This window comes from Salvelinus fontinalis, unplaced genomic scaffold, assembly GCF_029448725.1.
Source record: "Salvelinus fontinalis isolate EN_2023a unplaced genomic scaffold, ASM2944872v1 scaffold_0022, whole genome shotgun sequence".
Classification (NCBI taxonomy): domain Eukaryota; kingdom Metazoa; phylum Chordata; class Actinopteri; order Salmoniformes; family Salmonidae; genus Salvelinus; species Salvelinus fontinalis.
This window is the reverse complement of record NW_026600231.1, coordinates 420658-441845: the sequence shown is the minus strand read 5'-3', so window position 1 is coordinate 441845 and position 21188 is coordinate 420658. Positions and strand designations below refer to the sequence as shown.

General features: G+C 43.7%; 1 protein-coding gene and 1 long non-coding RNA gene across 10 annotated transcripts in view; one reads left to right on the top strand and one right to left on the bottom strand.

Moving 5' to 3' along the window:
- The window catches only part of LOC129842185 (formin-2-like), a 448967-nt gene that overhangs the window by 335255 nt on the left and 92524 nt on the right, over window positions 1-21188 (bottom strand). The window lies entirely within an intron of this gene.
- Window positions 4924-20977, top strand: LOC129842188 (uncharacterized). 7 transcript variants are annotated; one of them, XR_008757483.1, is made up of 3 exons: window positions 4924-6425; window positions 6757-7664; window positions 8066-20977. It is a non-coding gene; the product is annotated as an uncharacterized LOC129842188 (long non-coding RNA). The 7 variants fall into 7 exon arrangements; XR_008757482.1 differs by having other exon boundaries at window positions 6605-7664; XR_008757478.1 differs by having other exon boundaries at window positions 4924-6982; window positions 7088-7664.

Here is a 21188-nt window from a genome sequence, read left to right as displayed (position 1 = left end):
ACTACTAATATCCAGGACTCTCATCTAATATAGTGCACTACTAATATCCAGGACTCATCTAATATAGTGCACTACTAATATCCAGGACTCATCTAATATAGTGCACTACTAATATCCAGGACTCTCATCTAATATAGTGCACTACTAATATCCAGGACTCATCTAATATAGTGCACTACTAATATCCAGGACTCATCTAATATAGTGCACTACTAATATCCAGAACTCATCTAATATAGTGCACTACTAATATCCAGGACTCATCTAATATAGTGCACTACTAATATCCAGAACTCATCTAATATAGTGCACTACTAATATCCAACTAATATAGTGCACTACTAATATCCATCTAATATAGTGCACTACTAATATCCAGGACTCATCTAATATAGTGCACTACTAATATCCAGGACTCATCTAATATAGTGCACTACTAATATCCAGGACTCATCTAATATAGTGCACTACTAATATCCAGAACTCATCTAATATAGTGCACTACTAATATCTATCTAATATAGTGCACTACTAATATCCAGGACTCATCTAATATAGTGCACTACTAATATCCAGGACTCTCATCTAATATAGTGCACTACTAATATCCAGGACTCATCTAATATAGTGTACTACTAATATCCAGGACTCATCTAATATAGTGTACTACTAATATCCAGGACTCTCATCTAATATAGTGCACTACTAATATCCAGGACTCATCTAATATAGTGCACTACTAATATCCAGGACTCATCTAATATAGTGCACTACTAATATCCAGGACTCATCTAATATAGTGCACTACTAATATCCAGGACTCTCATCTAATATAGTGTACTACTAATATCCAGGACTCTCATCTAATATAGTGCACTACTAATATCCATCTAATATAGTGCACTACTAATATCCAGGACTCTCATCTAATATAGTGCACTACTAATATCCAGGACTCTCATCTAATATAGTGTACTACTAATATCCAGAACTCATCTAATATAGTGCACTACTAATATCCATCTAATATAGTGCACTACTAATATCCAGGACTCTCATCTAATATAGTGCACTACTAATATCCAGGACTCATCTAATATAGTGCACTACTAATATCCAGGACTCATCTAATATAGTGCACTACTAATATCCAGGACTCATCTAATATAGTGCACTACTAATATCCAGGACTCATCTAATATAGTGCACTAATAATATCCAGGACTCTCATCTAATATAGTGCACTACTAATATCCAGGACTCATCTAATATAGTGCACTACTAATATCCAGGACTCTCATCTAATATAGTGCACTACTAATATCCAGGACTCTCATCTAATATAGTGCACTACTAATATCCAGGACTCTCATCTAATATAGTGCACTACTAATATCCAGGACTCATCTGATATAGTGCACTACTAATATCCAGGACTCATCTGATATAGTGCACTACTAATATCCAGGACTCATCTAATATAGTGCACTACTAATATCCAGGACTCATCTAATATAGTGCACTACTAATATCCAGGACTCATCTAATATAGTGCACTACTAATATCCAGGACTCATCTAATATAGTGCACTACTAATATCCAGGACTCATCTAATATAGTGCACTACTAATATCCAGGACTCATCTAATATATTGCACTACTAATATCCAGGACTCATCTAATATAGTGCACTACTAATATCCAGGACTCATCTAATATAGTGCACTACTAATATCCAGGACTCTCATCTAATATAGTGCACTACTAATATCCAGGACTCATCTAATATAGTGCACTACTAATATACAGGACTCTCATCTAATATATTGCACTACTAATATCCAGGACTCTCATCTAATATAGTGCACTACTAATATCCAGGACTCATCTAATATAGTGCACTACTAATATCCAGGACTCATCTAATATAGTGCACTACTAATATCCAGGACTCTCATCTAATATAGTGCACTACTAATATCCAGGACTCATCTAATATAGTGCACTACTAATATCCAGGACTCATCTAATATAGTGCACTACTAATATCCAGGACTCTCATCTAATATAGTGCACTACTAATATCCAGGACTCATCTAATATAGTGCACTACTAATATCCAGGACTCTCATCTAATATAGTGCACTACTAATATCCAGGACTCATCTAATATAGTGCACTACTAATATCCAGGACTCTCATCTAATATAGTGCACTACTAATATCCAGGAATCATCTAATATAGTGCACTACTAATATCCAGGACTCATCTAATATAGTGCACTACTAATATCCAGGACTCTCATCTAATATAGTGCACTACTAATATCCATCTAATATAGTGCACTACTAATATCCAGAACTCATCTAATATAGTGCACTACTAATATCCATCTAATATAGTGCACTACTAATATCCAGAACTCATCTAATATAGTGCACTACTAATATCTATCTAATATAGTTCACTACTAATATCCAGGACTCATCTAATATAGTGCACTACTAATATCCAGGACTCTCATCTAATATAGTGCACTACTAATATCCAGGACTCATCTAATATAGTGTACTACTAATATCCAGGACTCATCTAATATAGTGTACTACTAATATCCAGGACTCTCATCTAATATAGTGTACTACTAATATCCAGGACTCTCATCTAATATAGTGTACTACTAATATCCAGGACTCATCTAATATAGTGCACTACTAATATCCAGGACTCATCTAATATAGTGCACTACTAATATCCAGGACTCATCTAATATAGTGCACTAGTTCTATCCAGGGTCCATAGGGCTCTCGTGACAGTTGAAATGCACACTTGGTCTCTGTGTAAAACAAGAGGCTCCACCTGTAGACCAATAGGATGGTTTAGTGAGGGACCACAGAGGTTGTATTGTTCACTGTACAGTACCACTCAAGTTTGGACACCAAGTCATTCAAGGATTTTGGTTTATTTTTACGATTTTCTACATTGTAGAACAATAGTGAATAACTATGAAATAACACATATGTAATCATGTAGTAACCAAAAAAGTGTTAAACAAATCAAAATATATTTTAGATTCTTTAAAGTAGCCACCCTTTGCCTTGACAACTTTGCACACTCTTGGCATTCTCTGTCAACTACTATCCTGACTAAGAGACGAGGCTGTTCTGAGACCTGTCAACCACTAACCAACTAGTACCCTGACTGAGAGACGGGGCTGTTCTGAGACCTGTCAACTACTAACCAACTAGTACTCTGAGAGACACGGCTGTTCTGAGACCTGTCAACTACTAACCAACTAGTACTCTGACTGAGAGACGAGGCTGTTCTGAGACCTGTCAACTACTAACCAACTAGTACTCTGACTGAGAGACACGGCTGTTCTGAGACCTGTCAACTACTAACCAACTAGTACCCTGACTGAGAGACGAGGCTGTTCTGAGACCTGTCAACTACTAACCAACTAGGACCCTGACTGAGAGACGAGGCTGTTCTGAGACCTGTCAACTACTAATCAACTAGGACCCTGACTGAGAGACGAGGCTGTTCTGAGACCTGTCAACTACTAACCAACTAGGACCCTGACTGAGAGACGAGGCTGTTCTGAGACCTGTCAACTACTAACCAACCAGGACCCTGACTGAGAGACGAGGCTGTTCTGAGACCTGTCAACTAGTACTCTGACTGAGAGACGAGGCTGTTCTGAGACCTGTCAACTAGTACCCTGACTAAGAGACGAGGCTGTTCTGAGACCTGTCAACTAGTACCCTGACTAAGAGACGAGGCTGTTCTGAGACCTGTCAACTACTAACCAACTAGGACCCTGACTGAGAGACGAGGCTGTTCTGAGACCTGTCAACTACTAACCTCACTGAGAGACGAGGCTGTTCTGAGACCTGTCAACTGAGAGACGAGGCTGTTCTGAGACCTGTCAACTAGTACTCTGACTGAGAGACGAGGCTGTTCTGAGACCTGTCAACTGAGAGACGAGGCTGTTCTGAGACCTGTAAACTGAGAAACGAGCCCGTTCTGAGACCTGTCAACTGATAGACGAGGCTGTTCTGAGACCTGTAAACTGAGAGACGAGCGATCCTACTTGTAATATCCACCTGTTTCATGTTTTCTCTCTTGCAGCTAAATCTGACCTGGAGGTCCAGGAGACGCAGCTCAGGGACACTCACAAGCTGTAAGGACCCGTTTCAATGCAGTCATAACATCTGTACCACTTTAACATTTATAAATTCTATACCCACTGGGCCCATGGTTCAATCAACGTTGTTGATTCATTGAAATGACAACGGAACCAACGTACAATAGACGTTGAATTGACGTCAATGCCCAGCGGGTAGAAATTAAGTTTTATTTTGTGTGTGTTTTTTCTTCTGAGTTTAAGCAAACAGTGTTGTGGAATATAGCAGCATAGTTTGACAGTTTGGATTAAAGTAGAGTTTTTAGCTACTAAAGCTCTATATTTTGGGAAACTTTTTTCCTTTTTAATGAATACCTCAACTGAAACATGAAAATAGTGTAAAATATATTTATTTCCACATTCCTACAGTTCTAAAACACATTCTATATATTTATGTTTCTATACCTGCCGTCTGCGTTGGTTAATCCATTCATGGTGTTGTAGATTCTATATATGTATATTTCTATTCCCTCCGTCTGCATTGGTTAATCCATTCATGGTGTTGTAGATTCTATATATGTATATTTCTATACCCTCCGTCTGCATTGGTTAATCCATTCATGGTGTTGTGTTGTAGATTCTTGGAGATAACCGTGTTCTACCAGGTGAAGGCGAAGATGGGGGAGAAGGAGGTTTCCCCCAACACCTTCTTCTCCGTGTGGCACGACTTCTCCTCCGACTTTAAAGACCTGTGGAAGAAGGAGAACAAGATGATCCTACAGGAAAGGTAGCAACCAGATGTTTTAAATTAGATCGTGAGTTTATTATGTACAGCTCACTGTGGAAGACTTGAAGACTCACTGAAACTCACGGAGACCGTTTGGTTACTTTCCAGGAATCAGAATGACTTGTGGGATACATGATGTTCTTCTCTGTTTTTAAAAGAAGGAAGGTTACAGATACATGTGTTTTCCCCAGGGCTTTATAGGGCTTTATAGGGCTTTATAGGGCGTTATAGGGCTTTATAGGGCTTTATAGGGCTTTATAGGGCTTTATAGGGATGTATAGGGCTTCACAGGGCTTCACAGGGCTTTATAGGGCTTTATGGGGCTTTATGGGGCTTTATAGGGCTTTACAGGGCTATATATGGCTTTATAGGGCTTTACAGGGCTATATATGGCTTTACAGGGCTTTATAGGGCTTTATAGGGATGTATACATTTATATGGCTTTCTACTGTCATCACTGCTGGTCTTTCTACCAGCTTGACTCTGTTAGGTCTTTAGTGTAGAGAATCATTGTACCATCTAAACCGCTGTGAAATAAATATTTTTCCTGACAAAAATATTGTACTTTCAGCTGTTTGAAGCTGGTGTTACAAAAACCGAAAGTCGGATGCTAAAATCAAAACTTAATGGAAGCATAGAAATAGTGCACATAGAACAGATCTACCTCTCCTTAGACTTGATTTCAGTGAGAATGACCGATCTATAACGCAGACATCTTGGTGAATTAGTTTGGGTCACACATAAAGTAACACCATGCAGCTTTAAGTTCCCACACATGGTTTTCCAGTGGTCTAACAGACAGGAGGTATTGTTTTATATTAGTCAGGGGTCTAACAGGAGGTATTGTTTTATATTAGTCAGTGATCTAACAGACAGGAGGTATTGTTTTATATTAGTCAGGGGTCTAACAGGAGGTATTGTTTTATATTAGTCAGGGGTCTAACAGGAGGTATTGTTTTATATTAGTCAGGGGTCTAACAGACAGGAGGTATTGTTTTATATTAGTCAGGGGTCTAACAAACAGGAGGTATTGTTTTATATTAGTCAGGGGTCTAACAGGAGGTATTGTTTTATATTAGTCAGGGGTCTAACAGGAGGTATTGTTTTATATTAGTCAGGGGTCTAACAGACAGGAGGTATTGTTTTATATTAGTCAGTGGTCTAACAGACAGGAGGTATTGTTTTATATTAGTCAGGGGTCTAACAGACAGGAGGTATTGTTTTATATTAGTCAGGGGTCTAACAGACAGGAGGTATTGTTTTATATTAGTCAGGGGTCTAACAGACAGGAGGTATTGTTTTATATTAGTCAGGGGTCTAACAGACAGGAGGTATTGTTTTATATTAGTCAGTGGTCTAACAGGAGGTATTGTTTTATATTAGTCAGGGGTCTAACAGGAGGTATTGTTTTATATTAGTCAGGGGTCTAACAGGAGGTATTGTTTTATATTAGTCAGGGGTCTAACAGGAGGTATTGTTTTATATTAGTCAGGGGTCTAACAGACAGGAGGTATTGTTTTATATTAGTCAGTGGTCTAACAGGAGGTATTGTTTTATATTAGTCAGGGGTCTAACAGGAGGTATTGTTTTATATTGGTCAGTGGTCTGACAGACAGGAGGTATTGTTTTATATTAGTCAGTGGTCTAACAGGAGGTATTGTTTTATATTAGTCAGGGGTCTAACAGGAGGTATTGTTTTATATTAGTCAGTGGTCTAACAGACAGGAGGTATTGTTTTATATTAGTCAGTGGTCTAACAGACAGGAGGTATTGTTTTATATTAGTCAGTGGTCTAACAGGAGGTATTGTTTTATATTAGTCAGTGGTCTAACAGACAGGAGGTATTGTTTTATATTAGTCAGTGGTCTAACAGACAGGAGGTATTGTTTTATATTAGTCAGGGGTCTAACAGGAGGTATTGTTTTATATTAGTCAGGGGTCTAACAGGAGGTATTGTTTTATATTAGTCAGGGGTCTAACAGACAGGAGGTATTGTTTTATATTAGTCAGGGGTCTAACAGACAGGAGGTATTGTTTTATATTAGTCAGGGGTCTAACAGACAGGAGGTATTGTTTTATATTAGTCAGTGGTCTAACAGGAGGTATTGTTTTATATTAGTCAGTGGTCTAACAGGAGGTATTGTTTTATATTAGTCAGGGGTCTAACAGGAGGTATTGTTTTATATTAGTCAGTGGTCTAACAGACAGGAGGTATTGTTTTATATTAGTCAGGGGTCTAACAGGAGGTATTGTTTTATATTAGTCAGGGGTCTAACAGGAGGTATTGTTTTATATTAGTCAGTGGTCTATCAGACAGGAGGTATTGTTTTATATTAGTCAGGGGTCTAACAGACAGGAGGTATTGTTTTATATTAGTCCGGGGTCTAACAGACAGGAGGTATTGTTTTATATTAGTCAGGGGTCTAACAGACAGGAGGTATTGTTTTATATTAGTCAGGGGTCTAACAGACAGGAGGTATTGTTTTATATTAGTCAGGGGTCTAACAGACAGGAGGTATTGTTTTATATTAGTCAGGGGTCTAACAGACAGGAGGTATTGTTTTATATTAGTCAGGGGTCTAACAGACAGGAGGTATTGTTTTATATTAGTCAGTGGTCTAACAGACAGGAGGTATTGTTTTATATTAGTCAGGGGTCTAACAGACAGGAGGTATTGTTTTATATTAGTCAGGGGTCTAACAGACAGGAGGTATTGTTTTATATTAGTCAGGGGTCTAACAGACAGGAGGTATTGTTTTATATTAGTCAGTGGTCTAACAGACAGGAGGTATTGTTTTATATTAGTCAGGGGTCTAACAGGAGGTATTGTTTTATATTAGTCAGGGGTCTAACAGACAGGAGGTATTGTTTTATATTAGTCAGGGGTCTAACAGGAGGTATTGTTTTATATTAGTCAGTGGTCTGACAGGAGGTATTGTTTTATATTAGTCAGTGGTCTAACAGACAGGAAGTATTGTTTTATATTAGTCAGGGGTCTAACAGACAGGAGGTATTGTTTTATATTAGTCAGGGGTCTAACAGGAGGTATTGTTTTATATTAGTCAGGGGTCTAACAGGAGGTATTGTTTTATATTAGTCAGGGGTCTAACAGGAGGTATTGTTTTATATTAGTCAGGGGTCTAACAGGAGGTATTGTTTTATATTAGTCAGTGGTCTAACAGGAGGTATTGTTTTATATTAGTCAGTGGTCTAACAGGAGGTATTGTTTTATATTAGTCAGGGGTCTAACAGACAGGAGGTATTGTTTTATATTAGTCAGGGGTCTAACAGACAGGAGGTATTGTTTTATATTAGTCAGGGGTCTAACAGACAGGAGGTATTGTTTTATATTAGTCAGGGGTCTAACAGGAGGTATTGTTTTATATTAGTCAGTGGTCTAACAGACAGGAGGTATTGTTTTATATTAGTCAGTGGTCTAACAGACAGGAGGTATTGTTTTATATTAGTCAGTGGTCTAACAGGAGGTATTGTTTTATATTAGTCAGTGGTCTAACAGGAGGTATTGTTTTATATTAGTCAGGGGTCTAACAGACAGGAGGTATTGTTTTATATTAGTCAGTGGTCTAACAGACAGGAGGTATTGTTTTATATTAGTCAGGGGTCTAACAGACAGGAGGTATTGTTTTATATTAGTCAGTGGTCTAACAGGAGGTATTGTTTTATATTAGTCAGTGGTCTAACAGACAGGAGGTATTGTTTTATATTAGTCAGGGGTCTAACAGACAGGAGGTATTGTTTTATATTAGTCAGTGGTCTAACAGGAGGTATTGTTTTATATTAGTCAGGGGTCTAACAGGAGGTATTGTTTTATATTAGTCAGTGGTCTAACAGGAGGTATTGTTTTATATTAGTCAGGGGTCTAACAGGAGGTATTGTTTTATATTAGTCAGTGGTCTAACAGGAGGTATTGTTTTATATTAGTCAGTGGTCTAACAGACAGGAGGTATTGTTTTATATTAGTCAGGGGTCTAACAGGAGGTATTGTTTTATATTAGTCAGGGGTCTAACAGGAGGTATTGTTTTATATTAGTCAGGGGTCTAACAGACAGGAGGTATTGTTTTATATTAGTCAGGGGTCTAACAGACAGGAGGTATTGTTTTATATTAGTCAGGGGTCTAACAGGAGGTATTGTTTTATATTAGTCAGGGGTCTAACAGACAGGAGGTATTGTTTTATATTAGTCAGGGGTCTAACAGACAGGAGGTATTGTTTTATATTAGTCAGGGGTCTAACAGACAGGAGGTATTGTTTTATATTAGTCAGGGGTCTAACAGACAGGAGGTATTGTTTTATATTAGTCAGGGGTCTAACAAACAGGAGGTATTGTTTTATATTAGTCAGGGGTCTAACAGACAGGAGGTATTGTTTTATATTAGTCAGGGGTCTAACAGGAGGTATTGTTTTATATTAGTCAGGGGTCTAACAGACAGGAGGTATTGTTTTATATTAGTCAGGGGTCTAACAGAGACAGTATTGCCTTTGCAGGGGTCTTGGGGTGTGTCCTATTCTGTTCCATTAGTATTCCATCACTGTTACTCCCTTGGTCCCTTGGTTGAACCGTGATGTCCCATAACGTGCCCCATATGTTTAATATCAGATTATATCTGTCTCAATAAAATCCATTCAAAAAGCAGTCACTGAACCACATCTCTGTATTCAACCCCAATATTAAAAAGACTACTATGGGTTTGTCCCGAATGACACTCTATTCCCTATATAGTGCACTACTTTTGACCAAGTGTCCTTAGGGAGTAGGGTGCCGTTTGGGACCACAGCCTAGACTGGTCCGGTTAGCTTCCAGTTGTTTGATGAGGTTTCCTGATAATACAGAGTGAACAAAGTAGAAATGACCCCCGAGCAGAGATGAGGGGTACTGTTTGTTACATTATACATTACAAACCACCAGCCACTAAAGGACCAGGGATCACACACACAAACACACATGTTGCTTCTCGCTGTCTGGATCTGGTACGATTAATGTCTAGTTTCTCTCTGTCTGGATCTGGTACGATAATGTCTGGTTTCTCTCTGTCTTGATCTGGTACGATAATGTATCGTTTCTCTGTCTGAAATGATGATGTATAGTGTCTCGCTGTCTTGATCTGGTACGATAATGTCTAGTTTCTCTCTGTCTGGATCTGGTACGCTAATGTCTAGTTTCTCTCTCTCTCTGTCTGAATCTGGTACGATAATGTCTAGTTTCTCTGTCTGGATCTGGTACGATAATGTCTAGTTTCTCTCTCTCTCTGTCTGAATCTGGTACGATAATGTCTGGTTTCTCTGTCTGGATCTGGTACGATAATGTCTAGTTTCTCCCTGTCTGGATCTGGTACGATAATGTCTAGTTTCTCTGTCTGGATCTGGTACGATAATGTCTAGTTTCTCTCTCCCTGTCTGGATCTGGTACGATAATGTCTGGTTTCTCTCTCTCTCTGTCTGGATCTGGTACGATAATGTCTAGTTTCTCTCTGTCTGGATCTGGTACGATAATGTCTAGTTTCTCTGCCTGGATCTGGTACGATAATGTCTAGTTTCTCTGCCTGGATCTGGTACGATAATGTCTAGTTTCTCTGCCTGGATCTGGTACGATAATGTCTAGTTTCTCTGCCTGGATCTGGTACGATAATGTCTAGTTTCTCTGCCTGGATCTGGTACGATAATGTCTAGTTTCTCTGCCTGGATCTGGTACGATAATGTCTAGTTTCTCTCTCTCTGTTTGGATCTGGTACGATAATGTCTAGTTTCTCTCTCTCTGTCTGGATCTGGTACGATAATGTCTAGTTTTTCTCTGTCTGGATCTGGAACGATAATGTCTAGTTTCTCTGTCTGGATCTGGTACGATAATGTCTAGTTTCTCTCTCTCTCTGTCTGGATCTGGTACGATAATGTCTAGTTTCTCTCTCTCTCTCTGTCTGGATCTGGTACGATAATGTCTGGTTTCTCTCTGTCTTGATCTGGTACGATAATGTATCGTTTCTCTGTCTGAAATGATGATGTATAGTGTCTCGCTGTCTTGATCTGGTACGATAATGTCTAGTTTCTCTCTCTCTCTGTCTGGATCTGGTACGATAATGTCTAGTTTCTCTGTCTGGATCTGGTACGATAATGTCTAGTTTCTCTCTGTCTGGATCTGGTACGATAATGTCTAGTTTCAGGTTACCCTGAATGCACAGAGAACGTCCCGGCACTGCTCAGCAGTACAAAAGGTGGTGTGTGTGTGTGTGTGACACCGTGGTGCCCTGTGAAAGACGGACAGATGTTGGTCTCATGGTTTCAGGGCATTAACCTGGACAGATGTTTGTCTCATGGTTTCAGGGCATTAACCTGGACAGGAGGGAAGTGATTTGTAAAGAAAACAGCAGGAGTCGGTCACATCATCTTGTTCCCATTGGGTTGCAAGGTTTGTTCAGGCAAAATAACAGTCTGTTTATCCACAAGTGCAGAGGGCACTTTTGACCCCTGTACTGCATTCTAATAGGTAACACTTCTGACCCCTATACTGCATTCTAATAGGTAACACTTCTGACCCCTGTACTGCATTCTAATAGGTAACACTTCTGACCCCTGTACTGCATTCTAATAGGTAACACTTCTGACCCCTGTACTGCAGTCTAATAGGTAACACTTCTGACCCCTGTACTGCAGTCTAATAGGTAACACTTCTGACCCCTATACTGCATTCTAATAGGTAACACTTCTGACCCCTATACTGCATTCTAATAGGTAACACTTCTGACCCCTATACTGCATTCTAATAGGTAACACTTCTGACCCCTATACTGCATTCTAATAGGTAACACTTCTGACCCCTGTACTGCATTCTAATAGGTAACACTTCTGACCCCTATACTGCATTCTAATAGGTAACACTTCTGACCCCTGTAGTGCATTCTAATAGGTAACACTTCTGACCCCCTGTAGTGCATTCTAATAGGTAACACTTCTGACCCCCTGTACTGCATTCTAATAGGTAACACTTCTGACCCCCTGTAGTGCATTCTAATAGGTAACACTTCTGACCCCCTGTAGTGCATTCTAATAGGTAACACTTCTGACCCCTTGTACTGCATTCTAATAGGTAACACTTCTGACCCCCTGTACTGCATTCTAATAGGTAACACTTCTGACCCCTTGTACTGCATTCTAATAGGTAACACTTCTGACCCCTGTAGTGCATTCTAATAGGTAACACTTCTGACCCCCCGTACTGCATTCTAATAGGTAACACTTCTGACCCCCTGTACTGCATTCTAATAGGTAACACTTCTGACCCCTATACTGCATTACCCAGAACCCTCTCTGCATACATTGACTCATCGTGGCCGACTGTGAGACTCGTAAGGCCGCTGGGCCAGACGGAATACCAGGGGTCGTTTTTCAGAGCATGTGCAGACCAGCTGGAAAGTGTCTTCGCTTACATTTTCAACATCTCCTTGTTCCAGTCTGTAATCCCAACATGTTTCAAGCAGACCACCATTTTCCCTGTTCCGAACAACTCCAAGGCAACCTGCCTAAATGACCGTCGTCCTGTAGCTTCCTCATCTGTCACCGTGAAAGGCTTTGAAAGTCATGTCACACATCAACACCATTATCCCAGTCGTGTAGTAAGCTTGACTGTAAACTTCTTTATCTGTAACACTGTGTTGTTTTTTGTCGTACTGCTTTGCTTTATTCTTGACCAGGTCGCAGTTGTAAATGAGAACTAGTTCTCAACTGAACTACCTGGTTAAATAAAATAAAAAATAGTGTATCTCTGGCCCTCTCTGTGTGGCCTTATCTCATGTCCAATATATGAAATCATTAAATAATATTTTCAGCGAAAAATGATTTTACCAAAGCTGTACGACATTATCCTAAATATAAACCATCAAGTTGGTGAATGACATCGGTGTTTTAATAAGATGGTTCCAGCATGAAATATCTTGTTCTTTTCCAGACTTCTTTGACAACGTCGGTGTTTGTTGTGGTGTCAGACTGGTGGCAGTCGGGACATGCTATAGTTGGACGAGTTCATTAAGAAATCTAAATGTTCATTTACATCTTTTCATTAATTAGGCGCTTTTCTCTTGAACTATATTGGTCTATCTACTAGAAATGTATGGACAATATGGACACAGATTAGTATTTGTTTTTAAAAGGAAAACGTTATGAAAACATTTGATGTTATTGAAATATAAATTAAGAAAGTTGCGATAGATTATCACATTTTCTTGTAACTTTGGTAAACTACTGGTAGTTTTGCAACCCTATGCCTGGTACATAAAACCCCTGACCATCGGACCTCCTGAGATACAGAAGGACATGTCTAGATTAGGAAGGTTTCTCCCAGGGGACAGAGGACATGTCTAGATTAGGAAGGTTTCTCCCAGGGGACAGAGGACATGTCTAGATTAGGAAGGTTTCTCCCAGGGGACAGAAGGACATGTCTAGGATAGGAAGGTTTCTCCCAGGGGACAGAAGGACATGTCTAGATTAGGAAGGTTTCTCCCAGGGGACAGAAGGACATGTCTAGATTAGGAAGGTTTCTCCCAGGGGACAGAAGGACATGTCTAGATTAGGAAGGTTTCTCCTAGGGGACAGAAGGACATGTCTAGATTAGGAAGGTTTCTCCCAGGGGACAGAAGGACATGTCTAGATTAGGAAGGTTTCTCCCAGGGGACAGAAGGACATGTCTAGATTAGGAAGGTTTCTCCCAGGGGACAGAGGACATGTCTAGATTAGGAAGGTTTCTCCCAGGGGACAGAAAGGACATGTCTAGATTAGGAAGGTTTCTCCCAGGGGACAGAAGGACATGTCTAGATTAGGAAGGTTTCTCCCAGGGGACAGAGGACATGTCTAGATTAGGAAGGTTTCTCCCAGGGGACAGAGGACATGTCTAGATTAGGAAGGTTTCTCCCAGGGGACAGAAGGACATGTCTAGATTAGGTAGGTTTCTCCCAGGGGACAGAAGGACATGTCTAGGATAGGAAGGTTTCTCCCAGGGGACAGAAGGACATGTCTAGATTAGGAAGGTTTCTCCCAGGGGACAGAGGACATGTCTAGGATAGGAAGGTTTCTCCCAGGGGACAGAGGACATGTCTAGATTAGGAAGGTTTCTCCCAGGGGACAGAAGGACATGTCTAGATTAGGTAGGTTTCTCCCAGGGGACAGAGGACATGTCTAGATTAGGAAGGTTTCTCCCAGGGGACAGAGGACATGTCTAGATTAGGAAGGTTTCTCCCAGGGGACAGAGGACATGTCTAGATTAGGAAGGTTTCTCCCAGGGGACAGAAGGACATGTCTAGATTAGGAAGGTTTCTCCCAGGGGACAGAAGGAATGTCTAGGATAGGAAGGTTTCTCCCAGGGGACAGAAGGACATGTCTAGATTAGGAAGGTTTCTCCCAGGGGACAGAGGACATGTCTAGATTAGGAAGGTTTCTCCCAGGGGACAGAAGGACATGTCTAGATTAGGAAGGTTTCTCCCAGGGGACAGAAGGAATGTCTAGGATAGGAAGGTTTCTCCCACTGGACAGAAGGACATGTCTAGATTAGGAAGGTTTCTCCCAGGGGACAGAAGGAATGTCTAGGATAGGAAGGTTTCTCCCAGGGGACAGAAGGAATGTCTAGATTAGGAAGGTTTCTCCCAGGGGACAGAAGGACATGTCTAGATTAGGAAGGTTTCTCCCAGGGGACAGAAGGACATGTCTAGATTAGGAAGGTTTCTCCCAGGGGACAGAAGGACATGTCTAGATTAGGAAGGTTTCTCCCAGGGGACAGAAGGACATGTCTAGGATAGGAAGGTTTCTCCCAGGGGACATGTCTAGATTAGGAAGGTTTCTCCCAGGGGACAGAAGGACATGTCTAGGATAGGAAGGTTTCTCCCAGGGGACAGAAGGACATGTCTAGATTAGGAAGGTTTCTCCCAGGGGACAGAAGGACATGTCTAGATTAGGAAGGTTTCTCCCAGGGGACAGAAGGACATGTCTAGATTAGGAAGGTTTCTCCCAGGGGACAGAGGACATGTCTAGATTAGGAAGGTTTCTCCCAGGGGACAGAGGACATGTCTAGATTAGGAAGGTTTCTCCCAGGGGACAGAAGGACATGTCTAGATTAGGAAGGTTTCTCCCAGGGGACAGAAGGACATGTCTAGATTAGGAAGGTTTCTCCCAGGGGACAGAGGACATGTCTAGATTAGGAAGGTACCTCCCAGGGGACAGAAGGACATGTCTAGATTAGGAAGGTTTCTCCCAGGGGACAGAAGGACATGTCTAGGATAGGAAGGTTTCTCCCAGGGGACATGTCTAGATTAGGAAGGTTTCTCCCAGGGGACAGAAGGACATGTCTAGATTAGGAAGGTTTCTCCCAGGGGACAGAGGACATGTCTAGATTAGGAAGGTACCTCCCAGGGGACAGAAGGACATGTCTAGATTAGGAAGGTTTCTCCCAGGGGACAGAAGGACATGTCTAGGATAGGAAGGTTTCTCCCAGGGGACATAAGGACATGTCTAGGATAGGAAGGTTTCTCCCAGGGGACAGAAGGAATGTCTAGGATAGGAAGGTTTCTCCCAGGGGACAGAAGGAATGTCTAGGATAGGAAGGTTTCTCCCAGGGGACATGTCTAGATTAGGAAGGTTTCTCCCAGGGGACAGAAGGACATGTCTAGATTAGGAAGGTTTCTCCCAGGGGACAGAGGACATGTCTAGATTAGGAAGGTTTCTCCCAGGGGACAGAAAGGACATGTCTAGATTAGGAAGGTTTCTCCCAGGGGACAGAAGGACATGTCTAGATTAGGAAGGTTTCTCCCAGGGGACAGAGGACATGTCTAGATTAGGAAGGTTTCTCCCAGGGGACAGAGGACATGTCTAGATTAGGAAGGTTTCTCCCAGGGGACAGAAGGACATGTCTAGATTAGGTAGGTTTCTCCCAGGGGACAGAAGGACATGTCTAGGATAGGAAGGTTTCTCCCAGGGGACAGAAGGACATGTCTAGATTAGGAAGGTTTCTCCCAGGGGACAGAGGACATGTCTAGGATAGGAAGGTTTCTCCCAGGGGACAGAGGACATGTCTAGATTAGGAAGGTTTCTCCCAGGGGACAGAAGGACATGTCTAGATTAGGTAGGTTTCTCCCAGGGGACAGAGGACATGTCTAGATTAGGAAGGTTTCTCCCAGGGGACAGAGGACATGTCTAGATTAGGAAGGTTTCTCCCAGGGGACAGAGGACATGTCTAGATTAGGAAGGTTTCTCCCAGGGGACAGAAGGACATGTCTAGATTAGGAAGGTTTCTCCCAGGGGACAGAAGGAATGTCTAGGATAGGAAGGTTTCTCCCAGGGGACAGAAGGACATGTCTAGATTAGGAAGGTTTCTCCCAGGGGACAGAGGACATGTCTAGATTAGGAAGGTTTCTCCCAGGGGACAGAAGGACATGTCTAGATTAGGAAGGTTTCTCCCAGGGGACAGAAGGAATGTCTAGGATAGGAAGGTTTCTCCCACTGGACAGAAGGACATGTCTAGATTAGGAAGGTTTCTCCCAGGGGACAGAAGGAATGTCTAGGATAGGAAGGTTTCTCCCAGGGGACAGAAGGAATGTCTAGATTAGGAAGGTTTCTCCCAGGGGACAGAAGGACATGTCTAGATTAGGAAGGTTTCTCCCAGGGGACAGAAGGACATGTCTAGATTAGGAAGGTTTCTCCCAGGGGACAGAAGGACATGTCTAGATTAGGAAGGTTTCTCCCAGGGGACAGAAGGACATGTCTAGGATAGGAAGGTTTCTCCCAGGGGACATGTCTAGATTAGGAAGGTTTCTCCCAGGGGACAGAAGGACATGTCTAGGATAGGAAGGTTTCTCCCAGGGGACAGAAGGACATGTCTAGATTAGGAAGGTTTCTCCCAGGGGACAGAAGGACATGTCTAGATTAGGAAGGTTTCTCCCAGGGGACAGAAGGACATGTCTAGATTAGGAAGGTTTCTCCCAGGGGACAGAGGACATGTCTAGATTAGGAAGGTTTCTCCCAGGGGACAGAGGACATGTCTAGATTAGGAAGGTTTCTCCCAGGGGACAGAAGGACATGTCTAGATTAGGAAGGTTTCTCCCAGGGGACAGAAGGACATGTCTAGATTAGGAAGGTTTCTCCCAGGGGACAGAGGACATGTCTAGATTAGGAAGGTACCTCCCAGGGGACAGAAGGACATGTCTAGATTAGGAAGGTTTCTCCCAGGGGACAGAAGGACATGTCTAGGATAGGAAGGTTTCTCCCAGGGGACATGTCTAGATTAGGAAGGTTTCTCCCAGGGGACAGAAGGACATGTCTAGATTAGGAAGGTTTCTCCCAGGGGACAGAGGACATGTCTAGATTAGGAAGGTACCTCCCAGGGGACAGAAGGACATGTCTAGATTAGGAAGGTTTCTCCCAGGGGACAGAAGGACATGTCTAGGATAGGAAGGTTTCTCCCAGGGGACATAAGGACATGTCTAGGATAGGAAGGTTTCTCCCAGGGGACAGAAGGAATGTCTAGGATAGGAAGGTTTCTCCCAGGGGACAGAAGGAATGTCTAGGATAGGAAGGTTTCTCCCAGGGGACATGTCTAGATTAGGAAGGTTTCTCCCAGGGGACAGAAGGACATGTCTAGATTAGGAAGGTTTCTCCCAGGGGACAGAGGACATGTCTAGATTAGGAAGGTTTCTCCCAGGGGACAGAAGGAATGTCTAGGATAGGAAGGTTTCTCCCAGGGGACAGAAGGACATGTCTAGATTAGGAAGGTTTCTCCCAGGGGACAGAAGGAATGTCTAGGATAGGAAGGTTTCTCCCAGGGGACAGAAGGAATGTCTAGGATAGGAAGGTTTCTCCCAGGGGACAGAAGGACATGTCTAGGATAGGAAGGTTTCTCCCAGGGGACAGAGGACATGTCTAGGATAGGAAGGTTTCTCCCAGGGGACAGAAGGACATGTCTAGATTAGGAAGGTTTCTCCCAGGGGACAGAGGACATGTCTAGATTAGGAAGGTTTCTCCCAGGGGACAGAGGACATGTCTAGATTAGGAAGGTTTCTCCCAGGGGACAGAGGACATGTCTAGGATAGGAAGGTTTCTCCCAGGGGACAGAAGGACATGTCTAGATTAGGAAGGTTTCTCCCAGGGGACAGAGGACATGTCTAGGATAGGTTTCTCCCAGGGGACAGAGGACATGTCTAGGATAGGTTTCTCCCAGGGGACAGAAGGAATGTCTAAGTATATGAATATTCACCCTACTTACTCAGCCATGTCCCACACTCTGTTTCAGAGTTTATATTATTACATTGTTCTGCCTCTTGGATTATTTTCTGGATATATCAGATCAGTTATCTTTTATCACCGTGTATACGTAAACACCGACACACACTCACTTCCCTGATCACTACTGTCCTCTGGTGTGTCAGCCAGCCCTCATAAAGCATGTGTCAACATGAGTCTCATTACAACCACACCTGTCCATTTATGGTCCTGGAGACACTGGTTCTGTGGATGGTTTGGAGGTCAAGGAAATTAGACATGAATTTCACAGCATTCCTCCTCTCCCCTCCCCCTCACCTCCTCTCTCCTTCCCCTCCCCATTCACGTCCCCCTTCCCCTCCCCTCCTCTCCCCTCCCCTCCTCTCTCCTTCCCCTCCCCTCCTCTCTCCTTCCCCTCCCCCTCACCTCCTCTCCTTTAGTGGGAGAAGGTGTCAGTGTTGGCTGGTAAATAAGTCTGTTCTGGTGGCAGGATAGTCATCCTCTCTCCTTCCCCTTCTCCTCTCTCCTTCCCTTCCTCCTCTCTCCTTCTGCTCCTCTCTCCTTCCGCTCCTCCTCTCTCCTTCCCCCCTCCTCTCTCCTAATCCCTCTCTCCTTCCCCTCTCCTCTCTCCTAATCCCTCTCTCCTTCCCCTCTCCTCTCTCCTAATCCCTCTCTCCTTCCCCTCTCCTCCCTCCCCTTCCTCTCCTCTAGTGGGAGAAGGTGTCAGAGTGTTATCTGGTAAATAAGTCTGTTTGGGTGGCAGGATAGTCAGCCTCCTCTCTCCTTCCCTCTCCTCCCTTCCTCTCCTCCCCTCTCCTCCCTCCTAATCCCTCTCTCCTTCCCCTCCTCTCTCCTTCCCCTCCTCCTCTCTCCTTCCCTCTCCCCTCCCCTTCCTCTCCTCCCCTCTCCTCCCTCCTAATCCCTCTCTCCTTCCCCTCTCCTCCCTCCCCTTCCTCTCCTCTAGTGGGAGAAGGTGTCAGAGTGTTGGTTGGTAAATAAGTCTGTTTGGGTGGCAGGATAGTCAGCCTCCTCTCTCCTTCCCCTCCCCTCCTCTCTCCTTCCCCTCTCCTCCCTCCTTTCTCCTAATCCCTCTCTCCTTCCCCTCTCCTCCCTCCCCTTCCTCTCCTCTAGTGGGAGAAGGTGTCAGAGTGTTGGTTGGTAAATAAGTCTGTTTGGGTGGCAGGATAGTCAGCCTCCTCTCTCCTTCCCCTCCCCTCCTCTCTCCTTCCCCTCTCCTCCCTCCTCTCTCCTAATCCCTCTCTCCTTCCCCTCTCCTCCCTCCCCTTCCTCTCCTCTAGTGGGAGAAGGTGTCAGAGTGTTATCTGGTAAATAAGTCTGTTTGGGTGGCAGGATAGTCAGCCTCCTCTCTCCTTCCCTCTCCTCCCTTCCTCTCCTCCCCTCTCCTCCCTCCCCTTCCTCCCCTCTAGTGGGAGAAGGTGTCAGAGTGTTGGTTGGTAAATAAGTCTGTTTGGGTGGCAGGATAGTCAGCCTCCTCTCTCCTTCCCTCTCCTCCCTTCCTCTCCTCCCCTCTCCTCCCTCCCCTTCCTCTCCTCTAGTTGGAGAAGGTGTCAGAGTGTTATCTGGTAAATAAGTCTGTTTGGGTGGCAGGATGGTGATCCACCTCCAGTACTTAGTGAAGGGTAGCGTGGGGCTTGTGGACAGGTGCTGGGTAGAGAGGCTGGCAGGATGGTGATCCACCTCCAGTACTTAGTGAAGGGTAGCGTGGGGCTTGTGGACAGGTGCTGGGTAGAGAGGCTGGCAGGATGGTGATCCACCTCCAGTACTTAGTGAAGGGTAGCGTGGGGCTTGTGGACAGGTGCTGGGTAGAGAGGCTGGCAGGATGGTGATCCACCTCCAGTACTTAGTGAAGGGAAGCATGGGGCTTGTGGACAGGTGCTGGGTAGAGAGGGTGTCAGGCTGTCAGAGTTAAGAACTTCCGACCACAGAGATTTAACATCTGGCTACAATTAAAATCTGTCAAGAAGAGGATACTCTTTCTCTCATTTTCTCCTTACTGCTGCTCGCTCGCTCTCTCTCTCACTGCTCTTTCTGCTGCCTCTCTCTCCTTACCGCTGCTGCTCGCTCGCTCTCTCTCTCTCACTGCTCTTTCTGCTGCCTCTCTCTCCTTACCGCTGCTGCTCGCTCGCTCTCTCTCTCTCACTGCTCTTTCTGCTGCCTCTCTCTCCTTACTGCCGCTCTCTCTCTCTCACTGCTCTTTCTGCTGCCTCTCTCTCCTTACTGCCGCTCGCTCTCTCTCACTGCTCTTTCTGCTGCCTCTCTCCTTACTGCCGCTCGCTCTCTCTCTCTCTTACTGCTGCCTCTCCTTACTGCTGCTCGCTCGCTCTCTCTCACTGCTCTTTCTGCTGCCTCTCTCTCCTTACTGCCGCTCGCTCGCTCGCTCTCTCTCACTGCTCTTTCTGCTGCCTCTCTCTCCTTACTGCCGCTCTCTCTCTCTCACTGCTCTTTCTGCTGCCTCTCTCTCCTTACTGCCGCTCGCTCTCTCTCACTGCTCTTTCTGCTGCCTCTCTCCTTACTGCCGCTCGCTCTCTCTCACTGCTCTTTCTGCTGCCTCTCTCTCCTTACTGCCGCTCGCTCTCTCTCTCTCTTACTGCTGCCTCTCCTTACTGCTGCTCGCTCTCTCTCTCTCACTGCTCTTTCTGCTGCCTCTCTCTCCTTACCGCTGCTGCTCGCTCTCTCTCTCTCTTACTGCTGCCTCTCCTTACTGCCGCTCGCTCTCTCTCCTCTCTCTCTCTCTCATGTGACGTTTGACTGCAGTGTGTCGTTTGACTGCTGTGTGTCGTTGTGTTTCTGCGATACAGACTGAAGAAGGCAGAGGAGTGCTTCAGACAAGCCAAGGAGAAGGCGACCTACAGTGTCAAACCCAAGCATGCCTCGGGAATCGTAAGTGATCAACCTCACAATATAATTGGCCACTTTATATACGATGACGTTGATGTGATTCTAACTCACTGTTATAACCTGAAGAAAGCTTTTCTGACTATCTAACTTATTGCTTTTTTTTCC